Source organism: Podarcis gaigeae, assembly GCF_964106915.1.
Source record: "Podarcis gaigeae genome assembly, chromosome: 5".
NCBI classification, from domain to species: Eukaryota; Metazoa; Chordata; class Lepidosauria; order Squamata; family Lacertidae; genus Podarcis; species Podarcis gaigeae.
The window spans coordinates 39,483,451-39,510,171 of NC_139681.1; the positions used below are offsets into that span (position 1 = coordinate 39,483,451).

Sequence of the window (26,721 nt, forward strand, 5' to 3'; positions counted from 1 at the left end):
TCAATGCAAGGAAATAATAATAATTATATAGTTGTGCTGTTTACATTATCTAGATCATGAGCAAAGCACAAATTCCCCTTATAAGGAACATCCACTCAGCATCCATTGTAACACTGAGCCAATGATGTTTCAAGGACTAGAGAGGAAATTTTGCCCTCAGTAACTTCAAGTGTCAAAAATGTACTAGATGTAAGATTGCATCTAGGACACAAATTTCTACTTGGCATTCTTCCTCTTCTTTGTTATGTTTTCAGATGGCTTAATATCAGATTTGAGCCTTGTTTTGTTGTAATTTGATGTGACATATATACATGAGGAAAAGAAGCCATTCACATTCTGCATACCTTGATAATACATTTAAAATAGATATTAGGAAAACATTAGGGGGGAAATGGAAGGGCATGCTTCAATATTCTGGATCTTATTCTGTATAGCTGATTCTAGGTTAGAAATATTTATAGTGTAGGCTGGCTTTAGGAGATGTAGGCATGACTTCATCAGTCATTAAGAAAGATTCTGTACCTGCAGGTCACTACTATGGTGATGGAATCTTTCTAAAATAATATTCAAATAAGGAAAAGAACGAGTCAGCATTGATTTATCTGTGATACTAGATGGCATAATTTATTTTTCAATAATAGCTATATGAAGAGGAAATTGTGACCTTAAGACTATCATTTCCATGTGTGCTAGTAATTTTTTACTATCATTTCCTTATACACAAACATGATTTCAGTGTAGAATCCAAAGAGTGACTACAATGATGCACCGTGTGTTATACTATCTCTTAATGGTTCTGTGATTCTATCCATGCAGAGTAGGTTCTCTTTCTACAATTTATTTGCACATGTCTCTCACCTTTAAATTTGCAGGCTAGTTCACACATAAGTGTTCATTACTTGATGATTGCAATTTCAGGTGGTGTCAAGCCTTGACTTAGCTCCAAGGCAGGATGCAACTAGAGTTCAGGCTTAGGTTGGAAAGAGCTGGCAGGGCATTAAATTGAATATAGGAGGTCAAGCACTGGCTCAAGAAGATGTGGGTCAAAGGTACAGAGTCAGAGACAGGTGAAAAGTTGAATTCCAAGGTAGCAGTAGATGGTTAGAGGGGCAAGAAGCAGATAGAAGATCAAAAGGCAAAAAGGGGTCATGAAAAGCAAGGCAACACAAACAAAACAGCAGTCGCTATGTAGTTTTTTTTAGCACCTTTTACATTAGGCATAAATCTAGTCAGATTTAATCATATATATTCTTCTGCTTGTCTTAAATCATGTCCAGTATACAGAATGAAAATTCATATAGTACCATTTGTTAGGACAGTTGTCAGAAGCAGAACCATTTTAGCTTTGGTAATTCATTTCGAAAAGCAAAATCCTTTTGTGGTTGGCAAGAAAACTGAAAAATGTGTGAAGTTTGTGCCCTGAGCACTGATTCTCTCAGATGCAGCATTCAGGATGTAGTTGTTAGACACAGAAGATAGACAATAAACTTAAAATATAAATCTGATTGTAGTTTGGTCTACTGACATAGACTTTCATAGAGAGATATACATGTGATATAGGATTGTCAAATATTTAGTAAATTAGTTGATTAACTATACTCAATCTTGTTACTTCTGCTGCTCTGACAGTCCAGCTTCTTCCTCCTTAGAACTTTTTCTTAGTCTGTGTAGTTTCTATTCTATCCATCCCTGTACTGTTTTCTGCCTACTGCTTGTTGCTTCTGCCATCATGGCACCTACATGCACCCTTCCCAAATCCCACCCTTATTTACTGGCTCCCTTTTCCTGCTTCTTGTGAAACTGCTCCTCTTTCATCAAGAAAGTAATTGTCCTCCATTATATTTTCATCTCTTGATCTCCATCTATTTGTTCTCACCAAAATTCAACTCTTCCCCTTTAGATATTGCTTCTTCTGCCAGGCACCTTGCTTTGAAGACCACTGCAGTGGCAGCAAAAGCCATTACTGTCTTTCTAAATTGTAATAGTTCCAGCCCCTTTTCAGCCTTTAGAGTTTATTCTATACGAATCTACTCCTCCTTGTTGCAGTCATTCACTCTACTCCGTATTACAGTCTTACCTTGCCTCATAACCACATCTCTTATCAGATCTAATAAAAGGATGGTGATACTTTTTTACAATACTTTCAAGTGTCCAAAGCACTTTACGTGCATTATTTAGTTACAACACAACAGTGATAAGGTATCATTCCTTATATTGCTGATTGAGTGTGAGAGAAGACAGAGAGAATGACTTGTGATTGCATGGCAGAGGTAAGATTTGAACTGAGAACATTGTTTCATTGTTCAGCCTCTTAGCCTCTATGACACACTAATTCTCATCTGGATGCTTGACTCACCTTTTTCTTTTTTGACAAGACCCCCCAATTGTTACTTCATTATTTTAAGATTCTTCTCTGATCAAACTGCTCCTCAACCTTTGCCATGACTCATCTCATTGTCTTGAATTTTCACAAAGAACTGCTTGGCCTCTGTCTGATTCCTCATTTCCACATTAGTATATCAGTATTATACTCCCCACACTCTGTTGCTGGTAAAGTGGCCCTCAGTGGACTATAACCTTCAAGGTACTAGGACAACTAGGATATGGTATGTTTGCCATGCCTATAATCAGTAAAATTTTGAACTTACCTCATAGATGCAAATTTAAAATATCCCGGATGTATTCAGTTGCTCCCTGACAGGGCTATCAAAATTATGATTCTTCCACAATGCATAAAAAGTTGTAATTTGATACAAATAGTCCAACAGATCCTGATTCTTAGTAAACAGGATAAGTTTACTTCTCTCCCTGACATGAAGTGAGTCTCATAACAGTGACCAACAGATTGTTACAGGACAATCTAAAGCATGAAGAAGAAATAAATGTGTGAAGAAGCTAGGAGTATAAGTATTTTTTAAAAAAACTTATATATGACTCGCCACTTCACATTCATTAACAATATTCATTTTGGAGGAAGGTGGATTCTGTAGCAGCCTGTACCATATTAAAATATAGGTTTCACTTTTTAGTATACAGTAAAACAGCAATCATACCATATCTCTAGAATAAAATATGTGGAACTTTAACAGCTTTTGCTGGATTTTAATATCCATGCAATTATATGAATAATGTATGCAAGTTGTAAATGCCATCAAAGAAAAAACTGATGCTTTTGCGTTTTCTTCTAACTTTTATCTCTGAAGAAAACTAATGTTAACAATTGTTTTTGAAACATCTTGAAAAAAGGAAGATCCAAAGCAACCATCAAAGAAGGCTAGAAAACAGTGTTACTTAGCCATATGAAAATGTTGCTGGATTTATTGCAGAAATTCTAAACTTACACATCAGGTGTTACCAGTTAAAAGATATCCTTCCATTTGTTAAACACTGAAAACCAGTAGTTCTAAATCAGATTTAAGGGTCCACCATTAAACTCTTTCACCATTGTTTAAATGCTATTAGAGTTTATAACACCAGCGTGGTGTAGTGGTTAAGAGCGGTGGTAATCTGGTGAACTGGGTTTGTGTCCCTGCTCCTCCACACACAGCTGCTGGGTGACCGTGGACTAGTCACAACTCTCTGAAGTCTCTCAGCCTCACTCACCTCACAGAGTGTTTGTTGTGGGGGAAGAAAGGAAAGGAGATTGTTAGCCGCTTTGAGACTCCTTAAGGGGAGTGAGAGGTGGGATATCAAGTCCAAACTCCTCCTCCTCCTCCTCCTCCTCCTCTTCTAATATACAGATCAGCAACTGTTTGTTCAAGGTTCAAGCCTTATCCTCAGAGGAGTGCTACTTAGCTCAAATGTTGGGAGCCTGTGGCCCTCCCGATATTGATGGATTCCTATCCTCAGAGTGGCTGGGGAAACTCAACCAGATGGGTGGGGTATAAATAATAATGTTTATTATGAATATTAATATTTATTATCATCCCATTTTCTGACAGGAGAGAATTTGGATACTGATATGAGATATTGCATTCCATGGCGGATTGGTAGTATTGGAACATTCAGATAACATTATGTATGAAAGAGAGGGTGAAAACACATGAAAATAGTCAAATCTGAAACATAAAGCACTGGAAAACTTAGAGGATATTGTCCCTTTTCAAAATGCTTAACAAGTGAGGACTCTTTTGGCCAAATTGTCTGAAATATGGCAAGGATGATGCAGTAAAACAGCACCTGAAAATTCAGTGTTATAAGGATGGAAAACTTTGATTGTGGGCATCAGAAGAAAGGCTGGGTCTTCCCAGTAATCAAAGTGGAAACAAAACAAATGAGAAACAAACAACAATAACAAATGAAACAATAATGGAAGTAAAACAAAACAAATGAGAACTATAACAAATGAAAGACAAAACAAATGCGAGTGTCACAAATAAAATGATAAATGAAACTAAAATGGTTTTATTTGAGGTGCATTTCCCTACAGCTGTCTCTGCTAAACTCTTTCTTTACCTTTTCCACTCTAAAACTGCATCAGCATCCTGTATGGTCCGAATACATATTTGTAAACATGTATTTGGAAGCCTATGGTGAGGAGTGCGGAGGGGATGTCTTGGGGATTCAGGATACAGAAGTAGCAAAGAAAAATATTTAAATATTTCCTCTCCTGCCTCTGCCACAACAAATCAACCCTTCCTGAGGAGTGAGGGAATAGTTAGGTCTTTAGGAACAGTTTACTGGACAGTTCTCAAAATCTAGAACTATTATCAGTTGTCTTTTGCTTCTTCAATCTTTATGCTGTGGTGCAATTGGCTGGATTAGGAGAATACCCTGTGGAAATTCTGCTTAATAAAGGCAAATGAATTACACTAGATTATAACGTACCTTCCTTGCCTGTCTTATTTGCTTGTGTAAGATTTTGAAATCACCAAATATCTACATGTTGGCTCTTCACTAAGCCCACCAATACGTTATGATGGTGTTGACAATGTGAAAATTGTGTTCCCTAGCATGCTTTCTTATCTGTAATAGAAAAGAAATACAGCATTTGTCCATGAGAGAGAGGGGAGAATGTAGAAACTTAGTGGTAATTGCTACTGATCAGCTATTGTAACCTACTACTCATCCAAAAATTTTTTATATAGCAATGTTATCAGTTGTCAGGAAATTATGAATAAGAATGTTTCTGGAATACTTTCCAGAAGATTTTGCTGTGCTGTATCAATCAAAGCAGATCTAGTGTGTCATGTTTAGTTGAGATATATATATATATATATATATATGCAGGTTTTGGTGTCCTCGGGTGTCTTCCCGTGTAAAAGTTGGGGTGTCTAGGCGACGTTTCGACGAGGTCTCACTCGTCATCTTCAGGCTGGTGCTTTCGGCTTCTTGTTACTGGAACAGAGCGGGATCTCAATGTTTGAGTTCCTATAAATACTGTAGAGGGGGTGTGGTGTCTAGCCTCCAATGTTCTGGGCAGAGAGGAAGTTCCCAGGCTAGTGTGCCTTTTCTTCTTTTGTTCCTTAATTACTTGAGAGATACCTTGAGTGATTTCTTGAGTGATATCCTGAGTACCACTTAGGTGGGTCATTAGGTGTGGATTAGTTGCTAAAGTCTTTGTGTCTTGACCTCTTGAACTTTGTGAAGAGTTTTCCTGAGAAGATGGCTGTATTGCACTTAGTTGTGCTTTGGCTTGGCTTCGTGTATAGGGGCGAGCTGTGGTTTTGTGGCTTGTGTCAGCCAGATCTGTGTAGGGATTGCAGGGGGGTGCAGCATCCGGAGGTGCCACCATGGATTGGCTACTGGATGGTGTCAGTAATTCATCTGTGGAGAGGGTCTGGGTTTGGGTCTGGTGTGGTTGATTGGTGTTGGCGTTCTGTGTGCCTCTGGATCTGGTGTCAGTTTTTGTGGGGAGGGCTAATTTCCAGATGTCTGGCAAGCGGGATGTGTCGTCACGCTTGTTCATGTTGTGAGGGTGTTTCTCTATCTCGATGGCTTCCATGAGCCCTCCCCACAAAAACTGACACCAGATCCAGAGGCACACAGAACGCCAACACCAATCAACCACACCAGACCCAAACCCAGACCCTCTCCACAGATGAATTACTGACACCATCCAGTAGCCAATCCATGGTGGCACCTCCGGATGCTGCACCCCCCTGCAATCCCTACACAGATCTGGCTGACACAAGCCACAAAACCACAGCTCGCCCCTATACACGAAGCCAAGCCAAAGCACAACTAAGTGCAATACAGCCATCTTCTCAGGAAAACTCTTCACAAAGTTCAAGAGGTCAAGACACAAAGACTTTAGCAACTAATCCACACCTAATGACCCACCTAAGTGGTACTCAGGATATCACTCAAGAAATCACTCAAGGTATCTCTCAAGTAATTAAGGAACAAAAGAAGAAAAGGCACACTAGCCTGGGAACTTCCTCTCTGCCCAGAACATTGGAGGCTAGACACCACACCCCCTCTACAGTATTTATAGGAACTCAAACATTGAGATCCCGCTCTGTTCCAGTAACAAGAAGCCGAAAGCACCAGCCTGAAGATGACGAGTGAGACCTCGTCGAAACGTCGCCTAGACACCCCAACTTTTACACGGGAAGACACCCGAGGACACCAAAACCTGCATTCCTGTACCCGTGAAAATCTACGAAAGCAAATATCTTACCTCTACGGGGAGGAAACCTTCCAGCTGACAAGAACCTACGAGAAACTAGAAGTCCGAAGAGCCACCATCTTATGTGATCTCTTGTTCCTACGCAACTGCCGAGACAACAAATTAATTCCCACATGCTTCCAACTTAAATTCCATTCTAAAACCCCAGCCACCGAAAGGATCCTGAAACGAACTGAACTATCCCTAATCAGAAACGAACTACACAAGAAAAGATACCTACTAGACCAAACCAACAAAGATCTACTCACTCTTCACCTCAAACTCTGTAACAAAATCCACCCTGCACTCTGGGACAAATGCAAACAACTAGCCGTCTGGAGAGCTGAAACGGAGACCTCACATAAGACAGACACACACACCAACAAACTCCACAAACTAGAGAAACGCCAGAAGCCCGGCCACCCTCCACAGCAACCCATGAAACAAACAGTACATAACATATCAGACAGGATCCTCACCACAACTGAAACCAAAGTACTCTCCAAAGGTTTCAACTTTGCAGTCGCCCCGAGACGCATCCCCACGGAAAACATCATATGCGGAGTCGAAGCTAGCCTAACCAAATTCAACCCAGATGAAGCCAATAAAATCAGACTTGAAGTCACCAACATCCTCTGCTCCAGCAAACCACCCAGAAGCAATTTACACAAAGAAGAACAGAAAGCACTCACCAACCTGAGGAAAGACAACAACATAATCATTCTCCCAGCAGACAAAGGTAATGCCACAGTGGTGATGAACACATCGGACTACCAAGCAAAACTATCAAAGCTACTCCAAGATCCTGCCTACAAACCTATAAAAACAGATCCCACCACCTATCTGGAAAAAACCACCAAATCCAAAATAAAAGCCTCTCCTATCAGTGAAGAAATCCAGCTAAGAATCATCCCCAGAGAAAAATCATCCAGATGCCCCAAACTCTACGGCCTCCCCAAGATACACAAAGAAGGAACACCACTCAGACCAATAGTCAGCTCCATAGGCTCACCTCTACAAAATCTCGCTAAATTTCTCGCCAAGCAACTTCAGCCCTATGCAGAATCCATCTCTTCACACGTACCAAACTCCTTCCAGTTCATAGAAACAATAAAGAAGCAAAACCTACATCCTAATGACCTACTTGTGAGCTTCGATGTTGTATCTCTCTTCACACAAGTGCCCATTAATGAAGCCTTGACAGCTATTCAAAACAAATACAATCCCCCCGAATACATCTTGGACCTGACCAACCACTGCCTAACCAACACGTACTTCATCCACAATGGACAAAGATACAAACAGATAGAAGGAGCACCTATGGGATCACCCCTCTCACCGGTCATCGCAAACCTGTACATGGAACACTTTGAAACCAATGCTTTAGACAAGTCAGAACACAAACCCAAACTTTGGCTCAGATATGTTGACGACACCTTTGTAATTTGGCCACACGGGAAGGAAAAACTGGATAGCTTCCTCACACATCTCAACAACTTACACCCCAAAATACAATTCACTATGGAAATAGAAGCCAACAACCAACTTCCCTTCCTTGACGTCCTAATCTACAAAAAACCTGATGGCTCCCTAGGACACACTATCTACCAGAAAAAAACACACACCAACCGCTACTTACATGCACAATCACACCACCACCCTGCACAAATAAACTCCGTAGCCAAGACTCTCATCTCCAGAACCAAACGCCTGGCTGACAAAGACCACTTGACAACTGAGTTACAGAATCTCTCAAATGTGTTAATTGCCAATGGATACCAGCAAAACAGGATTACGAAGCTAATCCAAAAGGAAACACCCCCCAAAAACCAAGACACAGAAGAAAACAATGGCATGGCCCTCCTTCCTTATATCAAGGGCACTACAGATAAAATTAGCAAAATCCTCCATAAACACAATATCAAAACAGCCTTTTGCACCAACCAAAAAATAGCCAATATCCTCAGAAACCCCAAGGATAAAATCCAGCTGGAAAACCAAGGGATCTATGAAATACCCTGCAAAGTCTGCCCAGCCACGTACATTGGACAAACAAACAGACGAATAAATGCACGTATCGCAGAACACAAGAATGCCGTCAAAAAAGAAGAAAAAACTTCCTCTCTTTTCCAACACATGAAAGAAACAGGACACGAAATTAATTTTGCAGATTCCAAATTGCTCTTTAACACGGAACATCACCACAAGAGAATAATCATGGAAGCCATCGAGATAGAGAAACACCCTCACAACATGAACAAGCGTGACGACACATCCCGCTTGCCAGACATCTGGAAATTAGCCCTCCCCACAAAAACTGACACCAGATCCAGAGGCACACAGAACGCCAACACCAATCAACCACACCAGACCCAAACCCAGACCCTCTCCACAGATGAATTACTGACACCATCCAGTAGCCAATCCATGGTGGCACCTCCGGATGCTGCACCCCCCTGCAATCCCTACACAGATCTGGCTGACACAAGCCACAAAACCACAGCTCGCCCCTATACACGAAGCCAAGCCAAAGCACAACTAAGTGCAATACAGCCATCTTCTCAGGAAAACTCTTCACAAAGTTCAAGAGGTCAAGACACAAAGACTTTAGCAACTAATCCACACCTAATGACCCACCTAAGTGGTACTCAGGATATCACTCAAGAAATCACTCAAGGTATCTCTCAAGTAATTAAGGAACAAAAGAAGAAAAGGCACACTAGCCTGGGAACTTCCTCTCTGCCCAGAACATTGGAGGCTAGACACCACACCCCCTCTACAGTATTTATAGGAACTCAAACATTGAGATCCCGCTCTGTTCCAGTAACAAGAAGCCGAAAGCACCAGCCTGAAGATGACGAGTGAGACCTCGTCGAAACGTCGCCTAAACACCCCAACTTTTACACGGGAAGACACCCGAGGACACCAAAACCTGCATTCCTGTACCCGTGAAAATCTACGAAAGCATATATATATATATATATATATATATATATATATATATATATATATATATGAGAAAGCATGTCATGTTGATTTAAAATGGCCTATACAACATATTAAAATTTTCTACAAGCTAGCAAGAAGTAAGTGAACTAGAATATATGAATATATAGGGAAATCAACACTTGTGTAGTTTTAACTTTCAAACAAATTCAACGTTTTATGTAGGAATTCCAAGTTTTACTGTAATAGTTCTAAATATCTTGTAAATGATGACTTAGCAGTAGGACTTCTGTGCTGGGCGTCTTTTCTATATTTTAAAGAAACCATCTACTTTTTCTGAACTGGATTAAATGTGCAGACATGATAACTCTTTCCAAGGGGATGAATACTGCCAGCATTTAAAAGGGTGGTGGTTTTCCCTTACACCATGGGGATAGTTCTAAAAAGTATTCACTTAGTTCCTTCTTTTGTTTTTTGGGTGGTTTTAATTTCAGAAAAAGAGGTGCGTGGGTGGTGCATATGTTCTAGGAGCCTTTATTTGGGGGTGGGGTGACCTAAACGGGATTACATGTATCCCTTTATCATTGCTAATCATTTGAAGAAACAATAAATTTCTGAAAATTGAATTATTTTTTGTAGAAAATCAAGCAGTGGGTTTTGTTTAGTTTTTTGAAAATGTGTCACCCTGTATTACTGAAATAAACACACCTGGGATAGCAATTAATTGTTTTGCATTTTATCAGTTTTTATGTCTGACTGTTTTTCCCTACTAAAACAAATCTCTATTGAATTTTGCCTCTGTGATTCACACTTTTGCGTTAAATTCATGCAAGCCTCCTGCTGCTTGGCCTTTACTTACTTGAGATAATAGACTGTAGGAGTTGATCAGGACAATTTGAAAGATCTGGTTCAGCATAGTAGGGGGTGGCATAGACACTGAGGAACATATGAAACTAATGTTGTACATTCAGTTTCTTCTCTTCACATTCTGTCCTGCATTAACATTCACAGTTGGCACAACTAGCATGACAGAGCCTCAAAGGCAATTTTTATTTTCTGAGTTCAAGCAGCTGCATGAAACTGGGTTAAGCTATTACAGTTCTCTTGTTCAGCAACTCACCCCAAGGCTGGAAAGGCAATAATGGGATGACTTTGCTGGTCCAATTTCTGGTTCTGTCACAAGATCTTTGATTTCTTAAATCACCAGGACTATCGCTACATAAATTTTGGGAATACAAATACACTGCCGTAGAATTTCCTCTGACAGGGAATGATAGAGCAAAATGAAAAATGAGGCTGTGCAATGACCATGATGTCCCACACTGTACAATCAGAATGGCATGCTACAGTTCTTGGTTGCAAGTGACATGGGGAGTGGCAGATGCCTGTTGGAATGCTTCAGCATTTAAGCAGCTTCCTGCATATCGAAAAGTAACCAGAGGGACAGAGGGATTACATGCAAACACGTCTGGCATAAGTGATCTGCCTAAGATGAAAGGTTGCAAAATATTTAGCCAAGTTTGGAAAGATCCTACCTCCATGCTGTGATTTCTGATACAGCAATTTAAGTGCCTTCTTCTTCTTGCACTGAAACATAACATTATCAATAACCAATTGGAAGTGCATAAGAACAGATGGAACGATCAGTATGAGGATGGTTTGGAATAAAAATAGGCATTTTGGGACTATTTTCATTTGTACAGCAGCAGTTTTCCCTTAAAACTGACAAATTTTTATTTTACCATTTCTTCAGATATCTCTTGATCTGTTTTGTCGGTGGCAAAATGTGAAAAAATTGTTGAGATTGGGGGAACTTGAACTCCCAAGTAACAAAAGCATTTATGGCAAATGGGTATCTTATGTCAGATACAAATCTATTCTGTGTTCTCAGGCATGGGTTAATGATCATTTCAGATCTTAAATAGTATGGAGGTTTGCCACTGGTTCAAAGCCAGGAGTTCTTCATTGAGCTTAAGGAGCACTGCAATTGAATCACAGAACATTAGGGCCACATCTGTGTACAAATTCAACTGGTGCACAATGACCTTCACCTGATAGTGATGCCTTAAAGGTATTTCTGGTTTGCGGGGCAGCAGAAAGAGATAACCAACCTGATTTGTGCCACAGTGCAACCATGGTTTTCTGTCCAGGCCAATAGTCTATATAGTGGACCTTTTACGCTGATACAGTTGAGCTGAAGCTTATACAGAATTCCTTCCCAAATAATACACTTCCAGGGTTTAAAAAAGATAGCCCCACTCTAATGTATCAAAGGCTTTAAAGGTATCTAATAACAAAGTTACCAAAGGATTTTCGAATGCTTGCTATGGTGGATAAGTATGAGCACAATATCAAAATTTGGCAGCTAGGGACTGTTCTGATCTGCAAGGACAAAGGAGGGTCTGGGTGTGTGGTTTGATGCAGGGATACCCAAGGAGGATGCTATTATAGTAATAGCATCAACTCTTAGCTTTTCTGTCAAGTGGAATTTTGAGAATTTCCGTACCAGTTTATATAGTTTACAACTGCCATACCAGATTATGTAATTGTTTTAGAATATGTTTTACTAATTCTAAACAATTTTACTTTATAATTACATTTTATGCAGATTAATAATCCTTAAGACTAATGTACAGATGCCAGCTTGGTGTCATAGATTGCCATATATAACCAAAAGAGATGCAGTTTGGTCCCCAGTTACCACTTACTAGAGTCAGCTTAAATTATCTAGGTATATCTAGGTATATATCAAATTATCTAGGTATCATCTGTTTAACAAAAGTGTATTTATTCTCTCACATATAGAAAAATAGCATCCCAAGTTCAAAGTACATTTAGAGAAGTAATTACAATAAATACACTTTTGATTGTTAAAAATGTAGCTTAAATATAGGTATTCCTCTGTTTGATCTATATTGTGATGACCTTGAATTTTAACAAATTCATTTGTGCTACATTTTATTGACACATGAAGTTTTAGTAGAAATAATTGGTTTCTAAGTAAAAATAATATTATTCATATATGATTATAAAGCACCTGCTTTCTTAAGCTTATCTATTAAAGAAAATTTAGTTTACAATCATCTTAGTGATAATTAAAGGACAACCACGATTTGGTGTGTAAAGCAAACGTTCCCCAGTTTTTTTGTAGTCATGCTTGCATAAGAAAGATAGCTAATGACCTGGGCATAAGGAACATAGTTTTCTTTTGTTATCAGCTTTCCCAAACTAATTGGACATTTGGAATGGGCTAGTAGGTTAAGGTCTGGCTCAGCAGCACCATAGAGTTCTCCCCGTAAAGGTGGGCATCATTTCAATTATGATCTAACCCCAACATAGCTCCTGGAAAGGAAAGCAAAAGTCCTATGAAGAAGACTTTAAAATACCCTGTTGAATAGCAAGCACCAATGTTACATTTCACACTTCACTTTTGCAACTCTGTTAAATTTATAAAAGATTTGCCATGTGGGTGGAAAAGAGGGTTACTTTTCAAAACTAATGAGTTAAAAGCCCCACTTGTCTTGCCTAGCTTAGTCCCATAGTGACTAGTTATCTGGATTGTGGCCTCTGCCTTGAAAATATCACCAATGTCATTTTATTCCCTGGCATTTACATAGGAGCAATTGATATTTAAACCACACTTTAATATAATAAGTGCTGTATTAGACCTTGCCACTACTGAGGTTCATTGTTCAAAAACATCTAGGAGCATGTCAGATATGAAGCAAATAAAGTTCAGTGTGACATTGGGGAGCTGCCTTCAGGTCAGTTCTGGCATTATGAAGTACTCGAAAAAGCATTACTTGTTAATACTTTTCACAGTGCAAGTGACTGACGTAGATTCACCTACCAAACATTTATTTTGGCTTCCAAAAAAACCATAAAGGAACATTTCACATGGAAGCAGCTTAAATAGCTTTGCATTTATTTACTATGCAAATGCAGTATTGTAATACAAATTTCCAGGAAAATCTGCCTTTGATAGTCTTTGAAACCTTTTGAGCAGCTCTCTCTCTCTTTCTCTCTCTCTCTCTCCCCCCCCCCTTGATTCTCTGAACTTTTGGCACAGCCACACATTACAGCTATGCAACAAAGTTATGTGATTTGTGAGTTATGCTCCCATTTTCCTAAATAAATAAATCAATAAAATCTCCCCTGCAGTACGATAGAAAGCAAGTGTTCACTCAGAGATTAGGGTCTTATGATGATATGATGATGTATCTGATGTTCTTTTGTTGTTGTTGTTGTTGTTGTTGTTGTTGTTATATGGTGGTATTGAAATTTTAATCCTGAATGGCTATTGTCATGCTTGATTAATAAGCATATCATAACAGAATCTACTTCTCCACCAACTGCTACCAGTAGGTATTGACAAGAAAGCCATGTAAACTCTACCGATGACTGCTGATATCCTTAAAGGAGCAGAAAAGCATGCTCTTTTTCAGCATCCCACAGGGTGAGGTGGCATTGTATATTAGACTGCAAGTTTTTCTGAAAGATGCAGTTAGGAGATTGCTGAAATCTATTGCTAATGCTCTTAACTGCTATTGCAAAAAGTATCAATCAACTCCATGTTGTCAGTACTTCAAAATTGCTATTATTTAAAAAGGAATAATTTCTAGGAAACTCCAAGATGCGAAAAAGAAACTTACGTTGAATGATTCTGAGGAAATAGTGTGCATTTATAATCCTACTGTTGTGCAGATGATTTTTCATGCATCATGGCTGTACCCTTGAAGCCACCGTTTTCTCATAATAGCAAGATTCTTTCTTGCCTACCTCAGTTGAAATTTTAATTAGCCTACTAAAACTTTCTCATGGGTAGAGGGAAACATTTTTTTTTTTTTGTATTCTAGTAATCCTACTTAGTCTTGATCACCCACTAAAATATAATGTGGCCCATATATAAACTTCAGAATGGATACACACAAACACATTTTTTTCCCTAAACCCTACACAAGGAAATGCTTAACATTTTTACCTTCTTCAATGCCTGTGTGTTAATATCCCAAGGCATATTTTAGCATATTCTTGCTCAGCCAGGATGCACTGTGCATTAAGACAGTGGGCGTTGCTCACTGAAAACAAAAGTTGCTAAATCAGATGTTCACATATTGTTGCTAAGCACATCACCTGGGGGATTTCCTCTGACCCAGAATTCTATTAAAGATTACCTTGCCCAGTAGGTGAGGGTTTTGTGGGGTATGTTGCTGTGTTTTAAGACATTAATGTGTATATTTTCCTTACAGGTCTTAATAAATTCAGAAAGAAACATTACTCTATGGGCTGATGATGTGATTTCCTCCTGTCACAGTACTGGAACAATTCTCTATCATTTCCAAGAGTTTCTAACAATTGCTACACAATAAATCCAGGTAAGCACACTTTTGAGCTGTCCAAATAGTTCCCCCCCCCCATAGATTCACAATAATTATCAATAAAGTGTTAATTAAAAAAATCTCACACACAGTGACATAACTGTTCCATATATTCTTTGTCCCCTGAATGGATGTTGTGTTATATCAGGGAAATGCCATATGTAAAGCAGACACAATCAAGGATTGGTCTCTTAGTTCATACTTAGATTGTTCTCATCTGCAAGTGTCATGAGTTCTGTGGAGACGTCTTGGAGCAGGTGGTCAACTGTGGAAGATGACCGGGGGAAGATGGGGCAGTTTGAACTGGATTACCTGAGGAATGACCTAGCACAGTGGTGGCCAAACTTGGCCCTCCAGCTGTTTTGGGACTACAATTCCCATCATCCCTGACCACTGGTCCTGTTAGCTAGGGATGATGGGAGTTGTAGTCCAAAAACAGCTGGAGGGCCAGGTTTGGCCACACTGACCTAGCAGGCTGTGGGAGGAAAGACTGGAATCCCAGAAGTTGTTTGGCCCTGAAGAGGGGCCCAGTGGCCTGGGAGGTAGAGGTTCAGATCTTGGGGAGGGGCCAAGCCTAAAACCACCTGCAGTGGAATTGCCTCTGTTGGCACCTCCTGTCAGTGAAGAGTCCCTTCTGGGTAGGCAAGACTTGGACTGCTTGCCTTGCAAATAGCTGTGCCCACCCTACACTTTGAAAGGAAGATGCAGGGGAGAGATTACTCATTGGATCAATGTCTTAGCTTCCACTTATCCATGTATTTTAACCTCTACTGTAGCATGGAACCAAGACATTGTAACCTGACTTATGTATAGCTTATTAAGTATTGGGCAGTTGATCTTAAAGAGTTCCCATTCTTTGTCCTGTATTGATAAACATGGCAGAAGTTTAGAGTATCCATGCAGTTTCATAGCAAGCTACTATAGCAGCATGTTGATTGCTTTGTGTTGCCATTTTTGCCACGGTAATTTGCTATCTTGCATCTCCACTTCCACAAACATATAAAGACGGGGTGTTTCCTTTCCTTCACTATGTGTCCAGTGCCCTATTGCCCTTGTCTACATCACTGCAATTAACTAATTAAAATCCTATTGTGCAATAATAGTAACCTTCATCAAATTGTATGCTTTGTCCTCTGCTTTTCTCCTGTTGTGCATTCATATGTTTATTTGAAATACAGCTCAGGAATAATGTCTCTTTTTAAAAACAAAAAACAAAAACCTCAAACTACTCAACCATCTAAATGTTAGATTATCATGCTGTTAGTGTGTGGGCACAATGCAAACCAAACATAATTGGTTTTTTAAAAAAACCTAGAACTGATACATTAAGAAAAATATTCTTTCTTATTTAAATAAGAATGGTATGGGGGCGGAATAGAGATTCAGATTCTAAATCCACTTGAATGCAAAGGATTCCAAGAGAAAACTCTCATAGAAATTGGCCCTTCACAATAAATGGTTAAGAAACTGAAAGCATTGCAGAATCTTAGCTCATTCAATCTCTGACTTATTTATATGATCAGAGGGTGACACTGACATGGAAGTGAATTAGCAGCATGGAGAAGATAAGACCAATTGCTTTCCAAGGCTCTGTTAAGGTCTCATTCTTTATGCCAGTCGCTCCCCAACTCCCCACCACCACCACTTGAAAATTGCTGAAGGTCTTGGAAGACCACTAAATGATGTTTTTTGCCTGTTGTAGCAATTGTAATGTTCTGTGCTAAGTGATGTAATACAGTGGTACCTCCAGCTGAGCATGGGATCCGTTCCGGAGCTCCAGTTGGATCCTGAGGAATTTGCAACCGGAGGTGCAGCTTCTGCGCATGCGCATGGCATGGTAGAGTGCTTCTGCACATGCATGTGTGGCGAAACCCGTAAAAATACTTCCGGGTTTGCCGGGTTTGCATCCTGAGGGATACGCAACCAGAGGTGTGCATATCCAGAGGTGCCACTGTACAATAAAATGAAATATATATAAAAAATCATACAATATGAATTCCATAGAGCTTTACACTGTTCTTTGCAGACAGACATACTGTAGACCACCTGAATGAAGCTCACAGATCACTGGTAGTCTGTGGGCCACAGTTTGGGAACCCTGCTATAAGTTGCACAAGCAGCTTTTATAAATTGATACCTAGAACACCAGAGATCATATAAGGTGCACAGCAATCATGGAATTAATTGTAGTAACACAGAATTTGGTTAACTAAACCGGGTTGCTATCATATATTTTCGTATCAGAAGAATCGTAAATAAGTAAATACTTTAATACTGTAAAGGCATAATCTGGTTTAAACAGTATCTGTGGTATCATTTGATGGTTTGTTGAAAAATGATCTATTGATGCTTACTGATTTATAGTATATGCAATCATTGCCTCATAAAGTAGTTTTATTCAGAAAATTCTCATTCCTTCAATCCTTACAAGTAAGATGTTACATGCAAAGAAGATACTGGTTTTTAATTTAAACAGGACACCCTTTGAAGGCCTTATAAATAACAATTGAATAATTAGTGGTATCTAAAACATATAAATAATTAATGGATGTTAACGCTATAGAAGCGTTGAAACAAAAGGGAACATGGATACACATTTCATATTTATTGAAGCATAAATTATGAAAAGATATTCATAAATATGCCCATAATTTTTATAATTTTAACAGTGGTCTAAATTCTGGCAGTTTAAATGCTTTGGAGTATAGGCTAATTGAAATCAAGAAATTATTTTTCAAAAAGGGTTGATGAAGAGTCATGCAGACATTGTGGAAGAAACAGATAAATAACATATTCCCTTTTTTTCAGTATTTACAAATCAGACATAAATAAGTATGGTTCTTAAGTTTGCACAATTTTTGAAGTGGTGACATGATATAACTCAGCTAAGAAAATCTTGATACGGTACATGGTGTAGTGCAAACATATTTTTTATTTGGAGTAATCTCATCAGCTGCTGTTTATGTTACACTCAAGTTAAGGATACTTAGCATTTTAATTATTGTATGCTGCATGCTTTCCTTTGTACATATACTTATTCTATATTATTTTTGTTTGTTTATTATGGAATGGTTGTTTAATAACTAAATATGGCCTTAATACCAATACTAGGGAATTTTTAAATAAAACATTATTATCATATTCCTTAAAAATTAAGTTCTATATTTAAGATGTACCGTAAATGATTTAACAGTACTTTCTTCCACATTTGGTAGTATTGCGGTGTTTACAACTGGGAGATAGCATTAAAGATGTTATTTGTAGAAAAGACTATTTTAGTTTCTATTTGCTATAGTGGGCTATCTGAAGGATAATAAATTGAAGCTAAACCTTGATGAAGAGATGCTGTGGCTGGACAATTTCTGGGTTTGGAAATTAGGAAACAGCCTGGTCTTTATAGGGTTGCACTATACTTGTAGGAGCTGCTGTGTAGTCTGGGATTGGATTGCTCATTTACTGAAGGCCGAGGTACCTGCAGTGGTTCAGAGTATTGTTTCCCAGCTATTTCTAATTCCAGGCATGGATAGCCTGGCCACAATAAGGCGCACTCAGATAACTTCCCATTTGTAATGTGCTGTACATAAGGCTTCTCTGAAACAGGAGCTGACCCAAACTGTGATGGCTCAACTTCTAAGTGGATTCTAGAGCAACATTGCACCACTCAGTCTCCTCTTTACCAAACTAGGTAAAGGTAAAGGGACCCCTGACCATTAGGTCCAGTCGTGGCCAACTCTGGGGTTGCGGCGCTCATCTTGCTTTACTGGCCGAGGGAGCCGGCGTACAGCTTCCACCCGGAATCATGTGGCCAGCATGATTAAGCCACTTCTGGCGAACCAGAGCAGCGCACGGAAACGCCATTTACCTTCCTGCCGGAGCGGTACCTCTTTATCTACTTGCACTTTTACGTGCTTTCGAACTGCTAGGTTGGCAGGAGCAGGGACCGAGCAACGGGAGCTCACCCCGTCGCGGGGATTCGAACCGCTGACCTTCTGATCAGCAAGTCCTAGGCTCTGTGGTTTAACCCACAACGCCACTAGCATCCCTCTTTACCAGGCTACATATATCCAATTCCCTCAAAAGGTTTGGTTTCCAAACACTTTATCATCTTGACCGCCCTCCTCTGCACACATTTCAGCTTGTCAATATCCTCTTAAATTGTGATTTGCGGAACTGGACACAGTACTCCAGGTGTGGTCAGACCAAGGCAGAATAAAGCAGTACTATGACTTCCTTTGATCATGACACTATACTTCTGTTGATTCAACCTTAGAATAGCTTTAGCCATTTTTGCTGCTGCATCACACTGTTGACTCCTGTTAAATTCTTGGTCTGCTAAGACTCTTAGATCCTTTTCACACATAATGCTAACAATCCAGGTATCCCCAAATTTATATTTGGGCAGCTGGTTCTTCCTGCCTAGGTGTTGAAGCTTACATTCGTCCCTATTGAAATTCATTTTCTTAGTTTGAAATGAGTTCTCCAATATGTTACTGTCATTTTGAATCCTGAATCTGTCTTTTGTGGCATTAGCTATCCTTTCTAGTTTGGTGTCATCTGCAAATTTGATGAGAATCCCATCAATTCCTTCATCCAAGTCATTTATAAAGATGTTGAACAACAACGGGCCCAGGACAGAACCCTGCAGGACCCTGCTTGTCATTTTTCCCCCAGGATGTCAAGGATCAGTTAGTGAGCACTCTTTGGGTTTGGTCAGTCAACCAGTTACAAATCCATCAAACGGATACCTCACCCAGTCCACATTTTACCAGTTTCTTCACAAGACTGCCATGGGGGAGCTTTGTCAAAAGCCTTGCTGAAATCAAGATACATTATGTCCACGGTATTTCCCTGATCCACCAAGCTTGTATATTAAAAAAAAGACAGATTTGTCTGGCATTACTTCAAGTCAAGGGGCCTAAATAAATAAAAAAATAAAATTATCAATACATTTCCTTTTCTCTACCTACCATATGTTATTAACATGTGTGTTTAAACACAGAGTTGATACACTGACTACGGTTGACTCTGTGTTTATGCTTTACTATTATAATACACTGCATGTATTCAAGGATCTGCTTACCTTTCTTTTAAAAAAAATTCCTTTCCCATTTCTTGCAAATTTCAGTGTAAATAAAGGTGCTCGACTCATTATACTCATTAAAACTGAGTATACTCATTAAAACTGAAATGAGAATTTACTAGTTTGTAAAAAGGAAAAAAAATGTAATTGTAACAACTCTATCTCAGCATAGTTTGCCAATAGCTTATTTTAATATTGTGCAATCAGATTGTCACAGTTGTGGCACAGAATAGATCCAGGACATATTTCTTTAGTGTTCAGAATAACAATCAAACTGAGATACCACTCTAAGCCCTAATTTAAGAACCCAGGTGTTTAGACTAATCCCCTTACTTTACAGATGCTGGTTCCCTCTGTAAAAGCAGGTTTGGAGAAAGGCTTCAAGAAATCTGCAATATATAAAAAGGAATTCTGCAGTCAGAACTACAGAAATTGGCATATTTCTGGACTCTTAGCAATAGGAATGTAAGAGGGCAAACTGGAGGACACTTCTCAAGTATTTGACCTAATTGGAATATAAAGAAAATAGATAGAAAGAAGCTTTTGTCCCAGGCCCATCCATTGAAGATGAACATTGGGAGATGAAGTACAGACAAAAGGAAATATTTCTTCACATAGCACATACCTAGCTAAACTATGGAATTAAATACTACATGGCCTAGTGATGGCCACCAACTTGGATGACTTTAAAAGAGGACCATACAAATTCATGGAGGATAACACTATCAATGACTACTAGTTGCAATGGCTGTGTACCACTTCCAGTATTAGAGGCAGTACGTCTCTGAATGTCAGTTCTGGGGAGTATGTGTGGGAAGTGCTGCTGTCCTTACCTCCTGCTTGTGTGTGGTTGGCCACTCTTAAGAACAGGAAGCTGGACTAGATAGGCATTTTGGTCAGATCCAACAGAGTGATTCTTAGCTTACACACTAGGGACAAGCAAGTATCCCCAGTCATTGGCTGTGCCAACTGGGCTGATGAAACCTGAGAACAACAAAACAGGGGAATTCTTTCTATCATGCCCCATGGGAATCCCACAGTAGGCTAGCAAATAATATGTCCGTGGTGGACTGGGTGATCTTTACAAAATATAATTTATAAAGTAGCTCTGCATTACAAAGACCAAGTATGTAAAAGCAGCCAAACCCCACCCCACCCCAGATCAAAAAAACATACCAGGTTCTTCATTTTCAAGCATTTGTAGTGCTTTTCTTAGAATGGATACCTGCAAATGTAATGGCCCACATTTTCTCATTTATTCTTAACTTTGAATTATGTCATGTATTTATAAAACAGTAGCTTATTTTAAGAAACTACTAAAATTTAGTTAATTAACTTCTCTTTCAGTGTTAGCCTTTCGTAGGTGACAATTCTGTGTGATAGATAAATGATGAAACAATTTGCAAAGTTCTTCCCAATATTAATTAAAAAGTGACCAAATTCTGAAAATTGCAAACATGTCATGTAAATTGTAAGGAATATTAATCAAGGTCTGACAAGTTCAGCAGTGAAGTATCACATTTGGAACAGAGAATTAAAACAGCCTCTCGGTGATTTTGTTGTACAACTGACAAGAATATGTTGAAATAATTAATATATATGCCTTTTTTTCCCTTTGAGGAACAGAAACCACTTACTGAAATAAGAAAGATCTGTCCATTTGGTACAGTAGTACTGTGAATTTGAAGAAACCTAATGACACATTGTGCAATTTATATCTTTAGATCTTTGTACAATTGCCTGTGTTTTGTTTTTGTTTTGTCTTTTTTAAAGTCTGGAGTTTAAATTTAGTATTGTACTCAAAAATGCGCAGGAACAATTGAGCTACATATGATAAGCAAACTTATCATTGTAATAAATAATATTGTAAGATATAATAAGAACTGTTGGGTGTATTTAAGAACTATAGAAGCTGATGGAAAAATAAAGCACCATCCATCCCTTCTTTGTGTACGAGAGGGAATCCCCATGACGTCTGAACGTGCTGCTACTGGGTTAGGTTCATTACAGCTCACCTGCTTAGCTGTGAGAAGTGCATGCTTTTTATGATGGTAGCCTGCAAGCCAATGCTTGAAGATGACTGGGACCTCTGGATACATCTATAAAAGGCTTGGTATACTTGGTATTTGGTTGAATTGTACCCCATATTTGTATATTATATTGAATTATTATACGGAGTTGTAAGGTTAAAATATGAGGTGGCCTTAGGAAATAGATTTAAAGGACTGTGTACTGTATACTAATGAAGATGCCTAGATAAAATAATGCAGTATTCTTCATAATTTCAAGATAAAATATTGAGCCAGTAATTTCATTTAGGCTGTTCATTTCACTTGAAGGGTCTTTTTAATTGTTAACCACTTAAAACATACCGATATTTAAAAGTGTGCTCAGGAAAAAAAAGAAATTAAATTGTGGTGGTGTGTAAGTTGTGTCATTTTGAAAAGATGCTGCCCAAGATTGAAGTTGTTTTGTTGAGTGCATTCTCCCCTGTCATGTTCCTTTGTAAAGCAAAAAAAAAACACACCAAAAAAAACAAAACCAACCACTAGTTTATCACAGTGGCTTGTTCCTGGCTAGGTCTGAAGAACAGACAACATAATTTCAGTAATCATCAACTAATTGGCCCTTGTTCTTTAAACATTTATAATTACAGAAGTATTTTCTTCCTTCAATCCCTGAAGTGGTCTGTTGTCTCCCGCATGGATTATGAACATTTAACTATTATCTTGTAGATTATCAATACATAATTAAAATGCTATTGGAGATAAAGCACCATTCATTTCCCCCCCAAAGCGTAATCACTGTGGGGAAACAGATCATTCTGTTAACTGCGAGTTAAGTTTTAAAAAAGAATATCAAAACAATTTATGCCAGGGAAGGGCGGGGTGGTGGTGATGATGATGGAACACCTCTGGAAATGATGGAACTATCTAGTTAATATGCTTGATAATTTTTCATTTCATTTCACTTTTAATTTGTATACCACCTAGGTGGTTTGTAACCACAGAATATAAGAATCACACACCTTATAATAATCTGATCCAATACAAAAAAGTTGTAACATAATAAAAACATAACTTTAAAATAAACAACTCATATAAAATAAAGTAATGTTCAGTAATCCATTTCCTCCATTGCCTCGCTGACAATTCCATTTCCCAGAAGGTGGAAGAAGCAACAAGGGGTTCATCAACAAGGGTCTTGGACCTGGTCCTCACTAACTGATCAGGAACTCATTAATGAAGTTGAAGAATTGGGAAACTTGGGAGGAAGTGACAGTAAGAGCTGTTAAATAGTGGAACAGACTCTCTTGGATAGGGCTGCCATATTCTGAAGAGCAAAAAAGAGGACACATTTGCCAACTTCTACCTTAAACTATGGATCATTATGACAACTCTACCCATGAAAAAAGAGGACGTGTCCTAGAAAAAGAGGACATATGGCCACCCTACAGATGGCAGCATTAGAGGTTTCATGGTTTTCTGTCACTGATGTTTTAGTTGGGTCCCTTCCAACTCTGCAATTCTATTATTCTATAATACAATAGTACACAGTAAAAGTAAATATAAAAATATTAGCAAATAGCTATACAGAAATTCAGTCTTAACAATTAAAATAAATAATTACTAAACTATAATCAATAAAAAACCGCAAGTCACAATGCATGAAATACCACAATACATACAAAACCATGTAGAAGAATTAAATTGAGAAACCATACACAACTATTTTTTAAAAAAATGTATCCTAAACTCCTCTTCTCCCTTCCCAGCTTCTGTTGTTCTTAAAGCAATGACTTGGGAGAGGCTATTGCTCAGATAGACTTGATTGAGGGTACAGGAGGTGAGGCTCTTTTGCCCTTCTTTGCCTTTCCTTACTGAGGGAGCAAGGTGGCAGCATGCTGGGGCAGAAGTACCGGTAGATGTTAAAGGTGTCATTTCTCTTAAGTAGCCCTTTCTTCTCCTCATCTCTGTTTCTGCTCCCTATTCATTCATCATGTCAGACTAGTTGAAACCTCAATATAATGCACAGGGCAGCAACTCTGTTCTGAAAGTTCCTCAGGCTAGGGGTGGGGGCTGCACAGGTGAAACCAGTCACCCCATGAGAACAAACAATGTCTCACACCCCTTAAAGTTATTCCTTTGGAAATACCCTCCCCCAAGTTTCCTGGGGCTGGAGAGTAGGGCAATGGAGGTGGGGAAAACCATGGCCAGCACAAAGTCTCTTGCCCCTCGCAGAATAAATGTTCCATTTCTTCCATTAAGAGCCTTCTACAGTGAACCCATTGACACTATTATATTTTAATATATTCTAAAATTCAGTTTGATCTAATTATTAAGCCTGGTCCTGAATAGTAAATATAGCTTTACAACACTTTGAACTACACATTAGAAAATGCTGGTTCTCAACATTCTTCTCACGTGATATTTTGTACTTCAGATTCAGATTCCTGAGTACAAAATACAGTGCCTTGCATCTGTTGTAACTGGTGTACCTGCGGTTAAACATCTGCTTTTATCTGCCAAAAAAACTGGTGACAATTGAAACAGGATCAAGCCTCAGCTGGGATTTTTGCTGAGAACTAGCCTTTTAAACAAATGTGTACAATTCACGTTGACACAGGGCATATGTGTTAAACATCATTGGAAACCCCCTATCTGTCAAGCCTGCTTTGTTCCTGCTTAATTTGATAGACAAAAAGGCACAAGATGCACTCTTCAGAGAACTAATTCTATTTCTAATGCTGGCTGTTCTGTTGGTCATTGGATCAAACTAGGAAAATAGTGCTGAAATAGTCAACTCCACCAAGGACGCATTTAGAAAAAATGTAGGATAATCTGATCATGGGGGGGAAATTACATACCAAGGAAGACAAACCTGTGACCAAGGCTGCCCTGCAAATTACCCCATTACTTGTTTACTGTTTTGAAAGAGGCACTTTATAACCATCAAATGTACAGTACATTTTATTCAAGTTCTATAGTTCATTTGAATTATATGATTAGCAGCTAGTACAGCATATTTTAATTAGATTGTTAGATGAAGGAAACAAGTTACTCTTAGAGAACCAAAGAGGAGAGACAGTGAATTCTGTCTAGGGTACATATATGCAGATTGGAATAATAATACAGAGCCATTGTCCCTAACAACTCCTGCTAATGTGATTCTAATGAGTGAAAGGTTTGGTGGATAAATTTTGGCTAACATTATAGACATGTTACATGAATGTAAGGGAGCAGCTACACATAACTGAAGAGAAAAAGAGGTGCCAGTACTCACCATAAAGTTGTTACAGTTAAGTGCCACACGTTTTAACAAAAAAAAGGTGCCAGCACTGCATACCTTTGTGTACTCACTGAAGAAGAATAAAAGTACTGCAGAAGAGCATTCTGGAAAGCTCATGCTTGATCCAGCCAAAACAGGCATATTAGTTTAAGAACTGACTTCTCTTACCTCTTTGTCTGCGGTAGTGAACAGTACAAAGAAAGTTATGAATTGGAAAATAGTTCGCTTGCATTCATGCAAATTGCTGCTCTGGGTCACAACCTTTTTCTCTGCAGGGAGCTCTACCGCACATAAACATTCCGTATATGATACACTGTTGGGTTTATGATATGGTTCATGATCTAATTTATACACCCTAAAGGCTGCATTGTTTCCTTTCTTTGGCCCCTAAATATAGCATCAACGTTTCTATAGTCTTCTCATAACTAATATTCAGAGAATTGTAATTAATGATTAAGTACAGTCTTTATGGATCTTGCTGCCTACTCAGTCACATAAAGAGACTTGCTCTGAAACCCATAAGCAGCTATATAATATGCAACTGTAATGTGAATAATTATTCCTCTGAAAGTCCTATAATTATGGTTCCTGAAGCAGTCTTATTATTAAGTCATCTTAATAGAAACTCAAAGCAAAATTGCCTTGAGTTTTGTGATGATATAAATATTGTTCACTGAAAACTTGAGTGCTTTGTCTCTCTTTACAATGCAGCAGAATAAATACGTGGTTGCAGGGATTTCATAGAAAACTTCCAGTGTGGTCTTTTGCCCAGCTTAAACCCACTAAGGCAGGACAGAACTACCACTATGATGGAGGACAACACACCAACTAACTGAGGAGTACAAATCTGTCTTGCCCAGAGATTCACTGGTGGAGCATGATCAAGGGTGAGACCTCATTAGCTCAGTGTTACCCTAACCCTTCTTGTTTCCCTTGTTGGTTATGCTCCTAGGACAGACTGGGTAGCCAGTTGGGATGATGCTTGAAAGAGGACATGCAATGGAGGTTTTACTGGAACAATGACCAGAAGACACTGGCTGTTGATCAAATGTTTATAGGAGAAGTGTGTCTGCAAAGAGTGAAGGGAGGATGTTGAAGGAAAGGTGCCGTGGAGTATGACTGAGTCATGAGTCAGCTAATTACCTGCATTGGTCTTTTCATTCATGCACTTACATTTCTGGCTACCTAAATTCAGGGTTATGTTTCTCTTCCTAGTCTTAGTTCCTAATAGCCCATAAAGGCTGGGGTGTTTTCTGTGCTAAATATGTGCTTTCTCACACATCCGCAGCTGCTTATTGACCATGCATGGGACTGAGAGGAGGGATAAAGAAAGGGGTGCTAAAGGAATTTTTGGAAACTTTTAAAGCAGGTTAAACAGTAATGAAATTAAAGACAGAGTGAAGCACTTTTTAAAGTGT

The 26,721-nt window shown here is 38.8% G+C and overlaps 1 pseudogene across 3 annotated transcripts in view; it reads left to right on the forward strand.

The window, feature by feature from the left end:
* LOC310845680 (heparan sulfate glucosamine 3-O-sulfotransferase 1 pseudogene) overlaps positions 1-26,721 on the forward strand; it is an 80,023-nt pseudogene that overhangs the window by 32,340 nt on the left and 20,962 nt on the right. For 2 of the 3 annotated variants that reach the window (XR_014568700.1, XR_014568703.1), the window contains one exon: positions 14,806-14,931. The product of XR_014568700.1 is annotated as a heparan sulfate glucosamine 3-O-sulfotransferase 1 pseudogene (transcript). Of the gene's footprint in view, positions 1-14,805; positions 14,932-26,014; positions 26,191-26,721 lie in introns of all 3 variants that reach the window. The other variant, XR_014568701.1, reaches the window with a different exon arrangement.